At 40.5% G+C, this 18,618-nt stretch overlaps 1 long non-coding RNA gene across 1 annotated transcript; it reads left to right on the forward strand.

Moving 5' to 3' along the window:
• Positions 1 to 3,594: 3,594 nt before the first annotated feature.
• Positions 3,595 to 4,147, forward strand: LOC125378656. The gene is made up of 2 exons (XR_007220457.1): positions 3,595 to 3,650; positions 3,969 to 4,147. It is a non-coding gene; the product is annotated as an uncharacterized LOC125378656 (long non-coding RNA).
• Positions 4,148 to 18,618: the final 14,471 nt, after the last annotated feature.

Raw genomic sequence — 18,618 nt, forward strand, 5'->3', positions numbered from 1 at the left:
GATGAGCTGGAGTAACCATCACATATACAAATAAAATCAAACGGTAGTAGTATCAGATGTAACAGACATCATCTGGTCTGAGTCTGTCACATACAAATCAGATTACTGGTAAATCTGTTGTATCCCATTCTAACACATCATAATTTATATGTACACATTAAGTCCACCATACATATTGTTTTCTCTTTCTCACAATATGATCAAGAGGCCAATGACGTCCCCAACGTGTAAATAAAGAAATCTTCATTGATAGGATTGTTTGTGATTTTTATTAATGCAGCTTAAAGTTTGGATATTTCTGAATAATGAATTAATCGTCATAATAGTTACACATGCTTTTGTCTGGAGGAAATGGTCCACCGTCATATAGCTTGAATATTGGTGATTGCGGCGTTAAACAACAAACAAAGAAAACAAACAAACCAGAGAAAATGGAAGAGAAATGAATAACACATGTATTCTCAAGAATAAATGTCGTAAAGTTATATAATGTGACACCAGGTGTTAGAGAATCCGATAAGGCCTTGTTTATCAATGAGCACAATTAAGACGATTGTCACCATACAGTTGCATTAGCAAACACTGAGGTAGTGAGTGAGTGTGTAAGTGAGTTGGGTTAACGCCGCTTTTAACAGTATTCCAGTTATATCACGTCGTGTCAGCTTAATGTGGGAGAAAAGCCCGAAGTGATGCAGGTCTCAGACGTTTACCACTTCGGTGAAACCCACGAGCACGGGTATGGTGCTGACAAACCTAGAAACATAATCGGGGCGAACCGGGATTCGAACCCACAATCATAGGTTTCTGGCGTACCCAAGGGACGCAACTCTGCACAGCGAATCACGGAGCCTCAGACGACTGGGCCACCCGTGGCCCCCTGAGTAATGGTGGGGTTGCCTAGTGGTTAAAGCTCTCGCTTGTCATACTGTTGGTCCGGGGTCGACTCCTTCACGGGTACAACGTGTGAAGCCCATTTCTGGTGGTCCCCGCCGTGGTATTGCTGGAATATTGCTAAAAGCTTCGAAGATCCGGGGTAGAATAGGTCTTCAGCAACCCATGCTTGTCGTAAAAGGCGTCTAACGGGATCGGGTGGTCAGGCTCGCTGACTTGGTTGATGCACGGTCATCGATCCCAATTGCGTGGACCGATGTTCATGATATCAATCACTGGATTGTGTGGTCCAGACTCGATTATTTACAGACCGCCGTCATATAGCTGGAATATTGTTGAGTGCGGCGTTAAACAACAAACCAACCAACCAACAAACGAAACTCACTGAGGTAATGTTGTCACGAAAGTGCATGGTTTAATGCAAGGCTTTCGGGGAAATTTACGTTCGCTTCGACAGGTCAGTTCTATCTCGTCGATCCAAAGAAAGACAGATTACAACACTTTACTTGATTACTTGAACCCACGTCACAGTTATCTCCCTTTTACAATGCCTAATGCCTGAACAGATAAACTCATTTGAGATAGCGGCGCTTGTGTACTATGGCTGGTGTACACAATTTCAGTTAGTTTCAGTTTGAATTGCCGATAAGTTTGAGTCCGCGTACACATTTTCTTCCACAGATTTACCTTTCACAAATAAACTTGAATTGATTGAGCGTGATACACTTAATTCAGCTGCAGACGATGGTATGTAAGTGAGTGAGGGAGTGAGTATGGTTTTACGCCGCTTTTAGCAATATTCAAGCATCATCACGGCGGGGGACACCAGAATTGGGCTTCTCACATTGTACCCATATCGGGAATCGAACCCAGTGTGGCGAGCGAACGCTTTAACCACTTGGCTACCCGACCGCCCCTGATGGTCTGTAAACGTTTAGACGTATTAAGAATAGATTAAGTGTCCCTTTTGCATTTTTGGTATAAAGAACACGTCGTATCATAATATAATACAGACAGAATCAGGACATTATGAGTGAGTGAGTAAGTTGGGTTTAACGCCGCTTTTAACAGTATTCAAGTTACATGGCGGCGTGTCAGCTTAATGTGGGAGGAAAGCCCGAAGTGATGCAGGTCTCTGACGTTTACCACTTCGGTGAAACCCACGAGCACGGGTATGGTGCTGACAAACCTAGAAACATAATCGGGGTGAACCGGGATTCGAACCCACAATCATAGGTTTCTGGCATGCCCAAGGGACGCAACTCAGCACAGCGATTCACAGCGCCTTAGACGACTGGGCCACCCGTGCCACCGATCAACGGTTTCGAGGTACTCAAATAATGATGGTTCATTTTACGAAAGGGGTGGCCACATGTTCAAGCCCATGTCTCAGAAAATAAACAAACAACAGGAAATATCACAAATTCAATTCTTTATCACAGTTCCTCATCTTACTTCTAATTTGTAGTTATGCGTATCTATAAAATACAAATAATCAAAATTAGAAAAGCCGTACATACTGTTTGGCCCCTATACAAGAAAGTGTTAACTCGCTGTGGTAGTGACAAGAGAGGTCAAACATGTGCGGGATTGTAGATATGCAGCTTAATTAGCTGGGATGGAAAAAGTTGTTTACTGTCACAGTGGAATTACATATGTGAAAGAGACCATGGGAATTAGCAGAAGAATTAAGCTGGAAGTTATTCACGGGAGCAGTGGACAGTGGCAGGATATTTGTATCTTTGACAGGTACCAAATTACGTTCGTTAGCGAGCTGCTGCTGTCCCTGAAGAATGTTCGAATAATGTCGTTTTTGAGCCGAGCTCGAGTCAATGGAATACAACTTCAACGATTCATCGGTTTTGTGGCCGGTAATTTTGCAAATCTCGCGATTTTCAATGCTTGCGTTTGACAGCAAAGTAACAGCAGTTGCCCGAAGACAATGGTTTGTATACACTTTGAGACCAGCGTTGGTAGAAGTTTCTTTCATCATGTTGCCAATGACATTTACACCAACTGGCCTCGTGGTGTACCATTCGGTGTCGTCGACGTGGAGTCGTCTCTTGGGAGCCTGGTAAAAAGCACCATTGTTGGGATTGAGGAGAGACATGTATTTTTTTAATGAAAGTACAGGACAGAATTGGTCCGATGTTGCATAAATGCGTTTGTTGGGCCCATTTGAGTCTTTGAGGTCCCCCTTGTGATTTTTTGTGACTTCGGAGTGTGTCATTTCAATGAACTTAAAACCCCTGTTCATTGGTGGATACAAGAAAGGAAGATACAGTTAATTCCCTTTGGTTTTCTTTACCACGACGAGCGAAACCGAGTGTAAGGTCGAACCAAACTTTACGAAGCAAGCCGGAAGGAGTTTCCGTATCCAAACTTTCACGAATTTTTTTAAAATCATTCTCGGGGATAGCAGCATGATGTGTTGTCTGGTCAAGGCCATCGCGCTTGAGTTTTTTTATCATGGACAGAAAAACATTGTTTGCAGTGTGAAATTCCCGGTCTTGGATAATGTTTATGCTGCGCTCAAATGGCGGTCCCCTGATGTGTGCCTGTGTATGGCAGCACGCAACCCAACAAAACTCGATTTTGAGTAAAGATCTCCCTCAGCATTTCTGACTTCGGCATAAAAGAACCTCAGTCTCTCATTCAGTTGAGAAGCAGGAAGCTCTTCGAACTTGGGTTCCAAACCTCGGAAACCAAGCCATTCTGGAAGTGAAAAAGATTGCCTTGTTCAGGGTACAAATGTGACAGTAAGTGGGAAGAATTTGTTATTAGTCCTATTACGGCGTTGTGTTTAAATGAAATTTCCGTGTATCCATTTAGCATAACATATCTCAAATCTTACAAAACGAAATATTTAATTTACGTTAAGATTTTGGTCAATCTCGTTATATTTTTGGCAATTTTTGCGATGACACATTGGTCACGCTTTACATTGCTATCATGGCAATGGTGTAAGGGAGGTAACTCTCGCTGATGTTGATCGAATCTGCGTAGGAATTTTAGGTATGTGTTTATGTATTCTTTTATGTTTCAATGGCTTACGTCGAAATATTTTAACTCCCCAGGAGGTATTACGCCCAGTAGATTTGGAGAGGTTCCCATCCACGATGTCCTGTACTGCATTTGCATCAAGGGACGCGAAGCGGTCACTGGACGCTAGAACTTTTGGCTCTACGGAAACGCTGGCTGTATTTCCTAGTTCAGGGGCCATCTCAGAACGGTTTTCAGCTTCAACAGCTGTTGTGAGTAATAATAATAACAAAAGTAGGTGGGTGTAGGGAAGTCATAACTATTATAGAGTTGCAATAAATGTTTTTACTCTGTTAAAAAATGATTTTCTTTTCTTTTCCCTTAGGCCAAGCCCAAGAAAATTACATCATTTATGATTATGATTGGGTAATTAATGAAAATAGGTAAATTTCATTTACCTTCAAATTCTTGAATTATCTCAGAAAATGTCTCGTTGTCCCAATCACTCAATATTTCATCGAAATCTCCGATGTGGTAAATCTCCATCTGTTCCTCCATGTTGATGATTTCAAAAATAGTTCCATTAATTAATGTATACATACACGGTGATGAGACCCCAAAACTTCAGCGATGTTATGCTCATTCGACAACACTTTTTAACCAATCACATCAGAGAACATACCTACTTTTATGTTACAATATATAATGCAAAACGAGAGGAATAATTCGTAAATTGTTTGTGACTATAACGCACACCTGGCGAATCGTTAGATATCACTGTTCTGTGTATCAAACGACATAAAACACAATTCCAAGACCAAGACATGTCTTTCAGAAATGTGTGCATATATTTTAACGAAAAATATTATCCATTCTGTTAAAGTAATATAGTCAGGATTAGTTATAACATAAAATGAAACGGCTGTTCATGGACATTGGTTTTATGAACTTATAATATTGACTATTACACATCCCAAGAAATACTAAAATGCTGCAGTTACATTTATACTTCATCTTGTAACACTTGTCCAAAGGAAAGAAATATCCTATTCGACACTATAAACTTATCAATTCTTATGTACGCAATGTTCAAACAAACAGGAGATTATCAAAGGTTCGTTCATACATGTTGTGGTCTATATCTACGTATGATAGCATTTTGAACATTGACAAATATCCAAAGTGAAATTAATTGTGTGAAAAAATGTATAAAAGATATGCAAAATCTACATCATAACTGAAACTGTAAACAGCATGATACAATGATCGTGTGCACTCTCATTCAAGGACCTTCACCTCAAAGAAATGACCAAATATGTACAACAATGTTGACGTATGACATCACTACCTGTGACCGACTTTTACAAAATGGCGTGTTCACTGTCAACAGTACGCGGGATTTTACGAGGGGACTTTCGTTGATTCAGGGATCGTATATACATATATGTGACATGTAAGTAATCAGAAACATTCTGACAATCTATGTCCTGTTATTTGTTGTTATATTTTTCATTGAAACCAACGGAAATAGTCCGAAATTCCGATAAATACCGTTGTCGTTGTGGATGATTTTGCGTCGGTCATTTTCAATTTGTCATCGCATACACGTTTTGTGTTTTTGTGTCTGGAACCGTATTGCTACGAGGGGTGTTCATTAAAGATTTCCCCTGACCCACTTTCGATGGAAAGGACTAGTGGACTGAAACTGTTAGTTTCTACCACTGAAAAGCCCTCATTTTGCGTCTCAAACCAGGACTTGACTTCAGAAATCAGTGTTTCGTCATCAGTGACACATTTTCCCTTCAAAAATGACTTCATGGTTGGAAAGAGGTGGAAGTCAGATGGTGCAAGGTCAGGAGAGTAAGGAGGATGTGGAAGGATTTCATAGCCATAGGACCGCGCTTCTGTCAGGGCAACATGAGATTTGTGTACTGGAGCATTGTCTTGCAGGAGACGGACACCCTTGGTCAGCATGCCACGCCTCTAAGCTTGATAGCGTCCCGCATTTTCCGCAGCAGTGAAGCATAATAAGCTCCTGTAATTGAGCATGACCTTGCCTGCAGAAGTTTAGACACGTGCCTTCTTTGGGGGTGGTGACTCCACATGCTTCTATTGCATCGACGGAACTTTAGTCTCAGGATCATAGTGATGGACCAATGTTTCATCCTGTGATAAGTCTGTCAAAAGTTTGCCTGTTTTTTTTGGCACATGTCCAAAAGATCCTTTGAGCAATTGACTCGTTCCTGCTTTTGGAAAGGTGTGAGTAACCTGGGAATCCATCGTGCAGACACCTTATGCATGTTCAAATTGTCATGGATGATTTTTTTCACAGACCCTTCACTGATCTTGACATCTTTTGCTTACTGGCGAACAGTTATACGTCGGTCTGCTAAAATGGCGGTCTCCACTTGATGGATAGTGTCCTCATCAATGGCTGAATTGGGGCGACCAGGAATGGCAGCTGTTTCCACAGATGTCCGACCACACTTGAACTGGCGATGCCAGTGTTTAACAACGTCATATGATGGGCATCTTCCCCATAAGTTGCTTTCATTTCATCGAAAGTTTCTTTTGGTGTGCCACCTTTCAAATATTAACAACCTTATCACTGCTGGGTATTTACTGGCTCCATTGTCACACCCTACTCGATCATAACACCTGTAAAAGTGGTAAGATTAATAGTTCGGTGCTGCAAATTCAGACATAACCTATAGATACATGTATCATTACACATGTGAAATTTCAACCAAATATGATAACCCTAAGTGGTTTAGAGGAAATCTTGAATGAACACCCCTCGTATGTAGAACTACACTATTTGTAATACTGTTCCATGATCTGTTTATGTCACGTTATCGCGAATGTACGGATATATCGAAGTTACAACACGGTCACACTAAGTTCGAGCAATTTTTCCTTTGAAGAAATATTTCCACAGTACATTTCACAATTTCGTAAACAGTGCCAAATGGACGGCTAAGCAACCGTCAATGACATATTTGGAAGCTTGTCACGTGATAAAACTGATGCGGCTGGCTGTAGTTACTGTTAGCACTGGTATATGTGATTATATCTTTAATATTTAGATGGTAATATCATGCAATAGCAGCGTTTAAATACGCGTTAGTCCTACACATTTACATGTATATGTACTCAGTGTAAATTGTGCTTCAGTAAGGGAGGTAACTCGTACATGTATCCCACCTCTGTTCTGTCAACGCACCCGGCGCCACAGGCTGTTTTGAGCACGGCCTCTCTCTCTCTCTCTCTCTCTCTCTCACACACACACTGCGAGTATCCATCCTGGCCAGCATTCACCAGGTGTCACTTCCTTGCCGCTTCACTATACGCAAAGATATTTAAACACGAAACGTAATTAATGCATCAATGGCCGTTCAGTATGTCTTGACTAAACTAAACAAATAGCAATATTGAGTTGTCTGGTCCAGCCTCGATTATTTACAGACGGCCGTCATACAGCTGGAATACTGCTGAGTCCTGCGTTAAACAACAAACAATCAAACAAACAACTATTGAATAGTAGCCTTGTTGTGAACAAAGTCGCTTGTAACAGATCCTGATCGAGGCAACTAATTAGTTATGTGTGTCAATTAACAAGGGGCCCTAGCTTCAAGCACACACATAAATACATGATTTAATGTGTGAATGGTGTCTGAAGACGTACAAGTCGAAATACGGCCTATCACTACATTTGGAAAAAATTCACAGTTATCAGTAATATCAATAAAAATTGGCTCCCATCATCCCTAGAAGAATACACATCCCCAATATAGCGTAATTTGTGGCTCATCGGCAATCTGAAAGACAGGAACAAGGTATAATACTTTGTCAAGCTACAATCATGACACAACTTGTATAGAAAAGCCATAACCTAGACAGTGTTAAACCAACTACACGCACCATGAACTCGTACAGTTATTGTTTTGTTAAATATCTCGGAATATATACATTACAAACAGGTGATACATTGATGCAAAGCTACATTTGACACAAAAGTGCACTTGTGTGAAATAATGATGTGGTTTTCGCACTGAAAAGCAACTTTGTTTTCTCGTGCAAAATGAGATCAAAAGTAATCATAAACATATTGAACATATTATTGAGTGTTATATTATGCATACTATAACGATTATGTCCCAGAAGGAGTTCAAAATATTCATTAAACGTGCTAAACACTTGCCGAAATGAAGCTCCATGTGCTTGGGTGAAATCACATTTGTTACTGTCGGGCGAGAAAAACGTAGTTGCTACCTACCAACTTCCAGTTTGGCATGGACAGCGCTTACCCCCTGTGAATGTAAATCTCAGAAAATGTATCTCAGATTACTTTGTGTAAGCCTCACCCTACATGTGGAGACAGTAAACATTGAAGAAAGCACACTACTTAATGCAGCTATAACATGAGGTGAAATCCTAAACTGTGCTCAGAATTTGAAAAATAACAAAGCTGCTGGTCTTGATAATATAATTAATGAATATACATTTGTATTTCAATTACCATTGATGTCTTTATAGCTATTTATATCAAACTTTTTAACATGGTTCTTAATACTGGTACATTCCCAGAAAAAAATATCAGTAGGTGTTATCAAACAAATGTTTAAGGGTAAAGGTTACAAACAAAAGCCCGAATATTATAGAACTATTACCCTGCTAAGTTGTTTTGGTAAAGTTTTTACTTCAGTTTTAAATAACGGTTTGCAAACATTCATTGAAACCAGTTCTATACTGTTGGAAGCTCAGGCAGGTTTCAGAAAGGGTTACTCTATCGTTGATCACACATTTCTCCATATAACCTCATGGAATTATTAAAAGCTAGGAATAAGAAAATATCTTGTGCGTTTGTAATTTTTCAAAAAGCATTTGATACAGCTTTGTGATCAGGACTTGGCAATAAGTATTATAAAATAACATATGTGGAAACTGTTTTAACGTTATCCATAATGTGAACCATATTATGAAATCATGACAAGGAGAAAACCTGTCGCCTGTCTTGTTTGCAATATTTTTTAATGGCTTCGAAGCAGCACTTGTACAGGATTCATGTAAATGTGTCCAATTGAAACCAAATATTGAGAAAATTCTGTAAAATCATGACATTTTCTAAACCTCTCAAGTAACTCTCCCCCTTATTAAATTGCACATATATTGCTACCCTAGAGAATCTTTATACATATGCATGCATGCTCGGCAAAAATGTTTTAACAAAATAATTTTGTACCTCTGATGCTGCTGCGTGTAAATAAAACTGCAGTTCAGTTCAGAAGCAGACTGTCTTAACCAAGGGCTGTAAGGGCTGCACAACATGCGAGGTGGTCTCTTTGCTGTCATATATAACCTGTATATAGAATATTCGTTTATGTATGCAACATACTAATTCAGAGCAAACACTATTTAGTATTACCAGAATGGATAGCTGAAAGTATAAAGATAGGTTGGCTGATCAGCGCTTAATGCTTACAGTTGACATGAACTAATCTAGCACCCCTTTGTTTATAAGTATAGTAGTCAATATCAGACAGTTATCTGGTGAGTATATTTGACTAGTGAAGATGATTGTTTCCAGATCCTTGCCTGTTATGACAGACATTATGCAGATGTGGGATTCATTCCCCAAACTTTATTAAATACACAATATGTGTCACCTTGACACAACAAACTGCTATGTACAAACTTGAGATAAACAGCGGGTCAGGGGATATTCGATTTCATGTGTGCAATGAATTTAACTGTGAAAGAATATATTTTTATGGGGTTTTAGTCAATGACACACACAATATGCGAGAAGTATGTGCATTCAGAAAATATAGAATCTTTCATTCAGTGGTGAGAGGTAACAAATAATCAGAAATCATTAACAAGCTGGGCATGTTTAAGCATAAAAAGCCGCATAAAGGAACAGTTATTTGGCCATTACGTCTTCGGGAGAAGTGGCTATTCCCGAGGAAAGCATGACTCATTCGTCACAGTGATCTATTGGGAGTGTTGCAGTGAGTTTATTACCACCTGTCAACTGAACTCAAGAGCAGTTTTAAAGTTCACAATATGACTCCGTATAATTTGCTTTGCATATCATAGCAGTGAACAAGCGCGCATTACTGGAAAAGGAAGTTTGCAACGAAGTTAATCATACAGATAAACATGAATAATTTGAGGAAACAGTTTATAGTGTAATGCCCCTGTAAGTATGAGGGTTGTCTGGTTTGTGCATCGGAATTATGATGGCAACTGGGAACTTATCCATGTTCGAAGCACAATATATGGTAACTACAAATCTGCAGACTGTTCAGGTGATATGTTTTCAGTTCAAAAGTGAGTTTTTTACAATTGGGATGCTGAATGCTAACAAGAAATTCGTCTTTTGTGTGAAGGTGTGATTACATTAATGTTTTATGCTCTTATATACTGACGTGCATGATGGGTATGTGCGTGCGCGCCCGCGTGTGTGTGTAGTGTGGGTCTGTGTCTGTGTCTGGGTATGTGTGTGTGTGATGGAAAATGTGATGTGTCGGTACAAAATTCAAACCTAATGCTTCTAAGTCCTTATATAGGTTACATTTTGTCCGATCAAATAGACAAGTAGGCAGTAGTCACGCCACTAGATGGATTCATCGGATTTAGTTGACTTTCAAACCTCAAATGAAAATATTATGAAAGGGATATTATGTAAAGTTAAGGTGAAAAGTTAAGGACATTCACACACGGGTAATAGAACATGCATATTAAGATGTTTGATTGATGATACAATCTTTTACTTTACTTCTAAATAAACAAAATATATTGATGGATTTCATTCTACAAACGTGGTTCGATCATTTGGATAATAACTTTGCTTTCTGGAATAACCATTAAAGAATTATGCAATGTGAAAATATTTACCTAACTTTCCAGGAGACACTGATTCATGCTTTCCTCGGGGATAGCCAAGTAAACTGATCAGTCAGTTGCCATTCATCTCCTTCAATATTCATCACCTCGGCTACTGTTGTTTCCGTAGGTCAACCCCGTCAAGTAGTTTAATGCATTACAGTGTTAAAATGTTTGCTGATACAATCCAAGCAACTCATAATTGGAGCGAAAAAAAATAAGGCATAAACACCCATTCTATTCGTAGAAAATGAGAGGCGTTTGAAAAATCGAAAGGATTCAAACTACTGCATTAATATATTTGTATAATTGTAACAAATATTGTCTAATAGAAATATCGATGTTTGTTGCCAGACCATAAGGACAAAATAAATACAAATACCTCATTATGGCGTATCAATATCTAATTCGCTCCTTGGACTCCTATTACCATGAACTTTACCCTGATGTATTTGTACATTTACATCTGATCATTCTGTTATTTACAAGATGAACCAATCAGAATGCAGAATCTTCATATGGCATGTTTATATGAGGAACATGTTGAAGGTCTAACCATCATATTTTAACAGCTCTGCTCACAATAGTCAAAGCTGCCGTTTGTATGTGACCAAAGGATACGATTCCACACGAACACGTGGAATAGGTTACGTGGGACTTCCACACAAACAATCATTGGAGAGCAATATAAATATTTTTTTGTAATGTATACGCACACTTATTGTGACACTTTAAATCAACATTAGGAACACAACACGTAAACCAGTCAACAAGTAAACCAGTCAAGACTTACACCAGTCGCCATTTAATCCAGTCAAAGATAAAACCTGTCCACACACAAACCAGTCAACAATTAAACCAGTCAAAAATTAAACCAATCAACACTTAAACCAGTCCAAACGTAAACCAGTATACAATTAAACCAGTAAACACTTAAACCAGTAAACACTTAATCCCGTCAACACGTAAACCAGTCAACCCTTAAACCAGTCCACACTTCACACTGTCGACAATTAAACCAGTCAACCCTAGAACAGAAAACACTTAAAGCAGTCAACAATTAAACAACACTTTAGCCGGTCTATACTTAAACCAGGGAACATTTAGACCAATCTACAATAAAAACAGTTAACGAGTAAACCCTTCAACACCTAAACCCGTCCACACGTGAACCACACCCACCCCACTGCAAATCAGTCAACCATTAAACATGTCAACATTTTTAACCGGTCTATACTTAAGCCAGGGACATTTAGACCAACCTACAATAAAAACAGTTAACAAGTAAACCCTTCAACACTTGAACCCGTCCACACGTAAACCAGTCAACACGTAATCCAGTCAAAACATAAACCAGTCAACACTTAAACAGATATACTTTAACAATTATGGCAACAGGTAAATAAAAGCGACAAACCCCTTTCCATAATCATAAATTTTTTTCTGCCAAACACAGAGTCGAAAGTACTATTCCAACGATATCATGAGTAATGAGCGTGTGTTTATGATTTGTTTGTTTGTTGTTTGTTGTCGCCGCACTCAGCAATATTCCAGCTATATGACTGGACCAGACAATCCAGTGATTGACATCATGACCATCGATCCACGCAACTGCGATCGATGACAAGTACCAACCAAGTCAGTGAGCCTGACCACCCGATCCCATTAGTCGCCTTTGCATGTGTTTATGAATCATTATCAAATAGTGACGATACAAGGAGTTCGCGAAACGTGAGCGTATCCTGACCCGTCGGTGGCACCATCACAAACACATGCAAAGGCAAGTCAATTGTACACCTGAAACATCCATGGGGACAAGAAATCTTTTATTCTGAAATGAATATATTAAGGATTAATTAAAACAATCATATTCATTTGCAGTGGCGTTGGGGTGGATTCAAAACAAGATATATTCAAGGAAGCAGTTTCAGACTCCTCGCGTTGTCTCGAACATTATTTCCTTTGGCAACTGGAAGAACATGATCACTTGTTGAAATGCGGGGCATAGATATGTAAGATCAAGCCCTAACGATACTCATTGTTTAGCTTTTAATTTGACAACTCACTGTTTAGTTTTCTTGTTCTGGTAACGCTATTCCTTTCAAATATTAGATTTTGATAATAACGCCCCACGTTTAACTGATAACCAAACATATTTTGAACATTGAGTTCGAGAGCATATGAAATAAGTTACAGAAATGAAGATCGGAGATTTACTTTTTCCTTGATATAATTTGCTAAGCTGTTAAGGAGGGTAAAATCAGAAGACATATGTGATTTGTGTAAGCATGTACATATGGAAAATAGTTTGAACGATAAACAGTATATGTTGGGCAAATGAGAGAAGGTCCACAGTCTTGGGGATTAAGTAGTCAGGGCTCTGTGACCAGATCATCGAATGTCTTCATGCTCCGATATGTATATTACCTTTTCATAAACTTGCATACATACTTTTCACGCACATAGAAATACACGTCTCCCTGAATGCTCGCAGTGTTCGGGTATTTTGCCGTGAGTCATTACCGTAAGGTGCATTGTAGGCGTACAATAAAAGTGAGGGGTTAGTCATACATGACGAACCTTTTCAAGTGCAACGGAAAAGATATTACTGTTCACTATAAGTTGTATTTCAATCATTAAAACTCTACCTTTTGAAACGCAGAAGTTATTCCGAGCAGATTTGTATTACAGTCAAGTCGTGTCCCACGCCCGGCGATGACACCAGCACATTTGTGTTGACAACAGAGATCCCATCGAAGTTGTTGTGAATGTTCACTCATTGAAATGTAGCATGTTTAGAACTTTGCACATTTGAAATAAGTGTGTTGACTATTAGTTTCGACCACTCACTGTTTACAAGTTGTGCTGTGACAACCCCAACTCAACAAAAGAAGTCGTATACGTTACGTGACAACACACCACACTGTAAGTCTGTGTTTATGCGTGTTTATATTCGTGTGAGCTGTAAAAGTCTGCTCAATATTTCCTTCAGGCAGACATTTGAATATGACCTGGAACCTTCTGAATATAATGAAGACTGGTTGCCTTTTTCGTCTTGTGCATGACTTGGATATTCTTTAAAACTAAGATACTCACTCACCCAGTTGACCCAATCACTAAACCTGGCGTAAATGTGAAACATCCCTTCTTCCCCTTTCGTGCTTTCCCTAGCAGTGGCTTTAAAAAGTAAAAGCATATTATTCACTTAGTTGGTAACCACAGATGTTGGCGTGAAGCCAATTATTGCGGTCCATCGTGTTGTATAATTAATTCCCAATCACCTTCCCCTGTACTGACGTGACAAGTCGACCCTCTATATACATGTGTACATTGTATAATTCCCAATCACCTCCCCCTGTACTGACGTGACAAGTCGACCCTCTATATACATGTGCACATTGTATAATTCCCAATCACGGCCCCCTGTACTGTTGCGACAAGTCGACTCTCTATATACATGTGTAAATTGTATAATTCCCAATCACGGCCCCCTGTACTGATGTGACAAGTCGGCCCTCTACCGGTGTAAATTGTATAATTCCGAAATCACGGCCCCCTGTACTGATGTGACAAGTCGACTCTCTATATACATGTGTAAATTGTTTAACTCCCAATCACGGCCTCCTGTACTGATGTGACTAGTCGACTCTCTATATACATGTGTAAATTGTATAATTCCCAATCACGGCCCCCTGCACTGACTTGACAAGTGGATCCTCTACAGGTGTACATTGTATAATTCCCAGTCACGGCTCCCTGTACTGACGTGACAAGTGGACCCTCTACCGGTGTACATTGTATAATTCCCAATCACGGCCCCCTTAACTGATGTGACAAGAAGACTCTCAATATACATGTGTAAATTGTATAATTCCCAATCACGGCACCCTGCACTGACTTGACAAGTGGACCCTCTACCGGTGTAAATTGTATAATTCCCAGTCACGGCTCCCTGTATTGATGTGACAAGTCGACCCTCTGCCGGTGTAAATTGTTTAATTCCCAATCACGGCCCCCTGTACTTATGTGACAAGTCGACCCTCTAAAGGTGTACATTGTATAATTCCCAATCAGCGTCCCCTGTACCGACGTGACAAGTCGACCCTCTACAGGTGTAAATTGTAAAATTCCAAGTCACTGCCCCCTGTACTTATGTGACAAGTCGACCCTCTAAAGGTGTACATTGTATAATTCCCAATCACAGCCGCCCTGTACTGAGGTGACAAGTCGACTCTCTATATACATGTATAAATTGTATAAATCCCAATCACGGCACCCTGCACTGACTTGACAAGTGGACCCTCTACCGGTGTAAATTGTATAATTCCCAGTCACGGCTCCCTGTACTGATGTGACCAGTCGACTCTCTATATACATGTATAAATTGTATAATTCTCAATCACGGCCCCCTGCACTGACTTGACAAGTCCACCCTCTACCGGTGTAAATTGTATAATTCCCAGTCACGGCTCCCTGTACTGATGTGACAAGTGGACCCTCTACAGGTGTACATTGTATAATTCCCAATCACGACACCATGACCTGATGTGACAAGTCGAATCTCTATATACATGTGTAAATTGTATAATTCTCATTCACGACACCCTGAACTGATGTGACAAGTAGACTCTCTATATACATGTGTAAATTGTATAATTCCCAATCACGGCCCCCTCTACTGATGTGACAAGTGGACCCTCTACATGTGTACATTGTATAATTCCCAATCACGGCCCCCTTAACTGATGTGACAAGTAGACTCTCTATATACATGTGTAAATTGTATAATTCCCAATCACGGCCCCCTGTACTGATGTGACAAGTCGACTCTCTACCGGTGTAAATTGTATTATTCCCAATCACGGCCCCCTGTACTGATGTGACAAGTCGTCCCTCCACATGTGTAAATTGTATAATTCCCAATCACGGCCCCCTGTACTGATGTGACAAGTCGACTCTCTATATACATGTATAAATTGTATTATTCCCAATCACGGCCCCCTGCACTGACTTGACAAGTGGACCCTCTGCCGGTGTAAATTGTATAATTCCCAGTCACGGCTCCCTGTACTGACGTGACAAGTAGACTCTCTATATACATGTGTAAATTGTATAATTCCCAATCACGGCCCCCTCTACTGATGTGACAAGTCCACCCTCTACAGGTGTACATTGTATAATTCCCAATCACGGCCCCCTGTACTGATGTGACAAGTCGACCCTCCACATGTGTAAATTGTATAATTCCCAATCACGGCCCCCTGTACTGATGTGACAAGTAGACTCTCTATATACATGTATAAATTGTATAATTCCCAATCACTGCCCCGTGTACTGATCTGACAAGTCGACCCTCCGCATGTGTAAATTGTATAATTCCCAATCACGGCCCCCTGTACTGATGTGACAAGTCGACCCTCCGCATGTGTAAATTGTATAATTCCCAGTCACGGCTCCCTGTACTGATGTGACAAGTCGACCCTCTGCAGGTGTAAAATGTTTAATTCCCAATCACGGCCCCCTGTACTTATGTGACAAGTCGACCCTCTAAAGGTGTACATTGTATAATTCCCAATCACCGTCCCCTGTACCGACGTGACAAGTCGACCCTCTACAGGTGTAAATTGTAAAATTCCAAGTCACTGCCCCCTGTACTTATGTGACAAGTCGACCCTCTAAAGGTGTACATTGTATAATTCCCAATCACAGCCGCCCTGTACTTATGTGACAAGTCGACCCTCTAAAGGTGTACATTGTATAATTCCCAATCACAGCCGCCCTGTACTGAGGTGACAAGTCGACTCTCTATATACATGTATAAATTGTATAAATCCCAATCACGGCACCCTGCACTGACTTGACAAGTGGACCCTCTACCGGTGTAAATTGTATAATTCCCAGTCACGGCTCCCTGTACTGATGTGACCAGTCGACTCTCTATATACATGTATAAATTGTATAATTCCCAATCACGGCCCCCTGCACTGACTTGACAAGTCCACCCTCTACCGGTGTAAATTGTATAATTCCCAGTCACGGCTCCCTGTACTGATGTGACAAGTGGACCCTCTACAGGTGTACATTGTATAATTCCCAATCACGGCCCCCTTAACTGATGTGACAAGTAGACTCTCTATATACATGTGTAAATTGTATAATTCCCAATCACGGCCCCCTGTACTGATGTGACAAGTCGACTCTCTACCGGTGTAAATTGTATTATTCCCAATCACGGCCCCCTGTACTGATGTGACAAGTCGTCCCTCCACATGTGTAAATTGTATAATTCCCAATCACGGCCCCCTGTACTGATGTGACAAGTCGACTCTCTATATACATGTATAAATTGTATTATTCCCAATCACGGCCCCCTGCACTGACTTGACAAGTGGACCCTCTGCCGGTGTAAATTGTATAATTCCCAGTCACGGCTCCCTGTACTGACGTGACAAGTAGACTCTCTATATACATGTGTAAATTGTATAATTCCCAATCACGGCCCCCTCTACTGATGTGACAAGTGGACCCTCTACCGGTGTAAATTGTATAATTCCCAATCACGGCCCCCTGTACTGATGTGACAAGTCGACCCTCCACATGTGTAAATTGAATAATTCCCAATCACGGCCCCCTGTACTGATGTGACAAGTAGACTCTCTATATACATGTATAAATTGTATAATTCCCAATCACTGCCCGTGTACTGATCTGACAAGTCGACCCTCCGCATGTGTAAATTGTATAATTCCCAATCACGGCCCCCTGTACTGATGTGACAAGTCGACCCTCCGCATGTGTAAATTGTATAATTCTCATTCACGACACCCTGAACTGATGTGACAAGTAGACTCTCTATATACATGTGTAAATTGTATAATTCCCAATCACGGCCCCCTGTACTGATGTGACAAGTGGACCCTCTACATGTGTACATTGTATAATTCCCAATCACGGCCCCCTTAACTGATGTGACAAGTAGACTCTCTATATACATGTGAAAATTGTATAATTCCCAATCGCGGCCCCCTGTACTGAGGTGACAAGTCGACTCTCTACAGGTGTAAATTGTATAATTCCCAATCACGGCCCCCTGTACTGATGTGACAAGTCGACCCTCCACATGTGTAAATTGTATAATTCCCAATCACGGCCCTCTGTACTGATGTGACAAGTGGACCCTCTACAGGTGTACATTGTATAATTCCCAATCACGACACCCTGAACTGATGTGACAAGTCGACTCTCTATATACATGTGTAAATTGTATGATTCTAAATCACGGCCCCCTGTACTCATGTGACAAGTAGACTCTGTATATACATGTATAATTTGTATAATTCCCAATCACGGCCCCCTGTACTGATGTGACAAGTCGACTCTCTATATACATGTATAAATTGTATTATTCCCAATCACGGCCCCCTGCACTGACTTGACAAGTGGACCCTCTGCCGGTGTAAATTGTATAATTCCCAGTCACGGCTCCCTGTACTGACGTGACAAGTAGACTCTCTATATACATGTGTAAATTGTATAATTCCCAATCACGGCCCCCTCTACTGATGTGACAAGTGGACCCTCTACAGGTGTACATTGTATAATTCCCAATCACGGCCCCCTGTACTGATGTGACAAGTCGACCCTCCACATGTGTAAATTGTATAATTCCCAATCACGGCCCCCTGTACTGATGTGACAAGTAGACTCTCTATATACATGTATAAATTGTATAATTCCCAATCACTGCCCCGTGTACTGATCTGACAAGTCGACCCTCCGCATGTGTAAATTGTATAATTCCCAATCACGGCCCCGTGTACTGATCTGACAAGTCGACCCTCCGCATGTGTAAATTGT

The sequence above is a fragment of the Haliotis rufescens genome, unplaced genomic scaffold (genome assembly GCF_023055435.1).
Source record: "Haliotis rufescens isolate VD_foot unplaced genomic scaffold, xgHalRufe1.0.p SCAF_13, whole genome shotgun sequence".
Classification (NCBI taxonomy): Eukaryota; Metazoa; Mollusca; class Gastropoda; order Lepetellida; family Haliotidae; genus Haliotis; species Haliotis rufescens.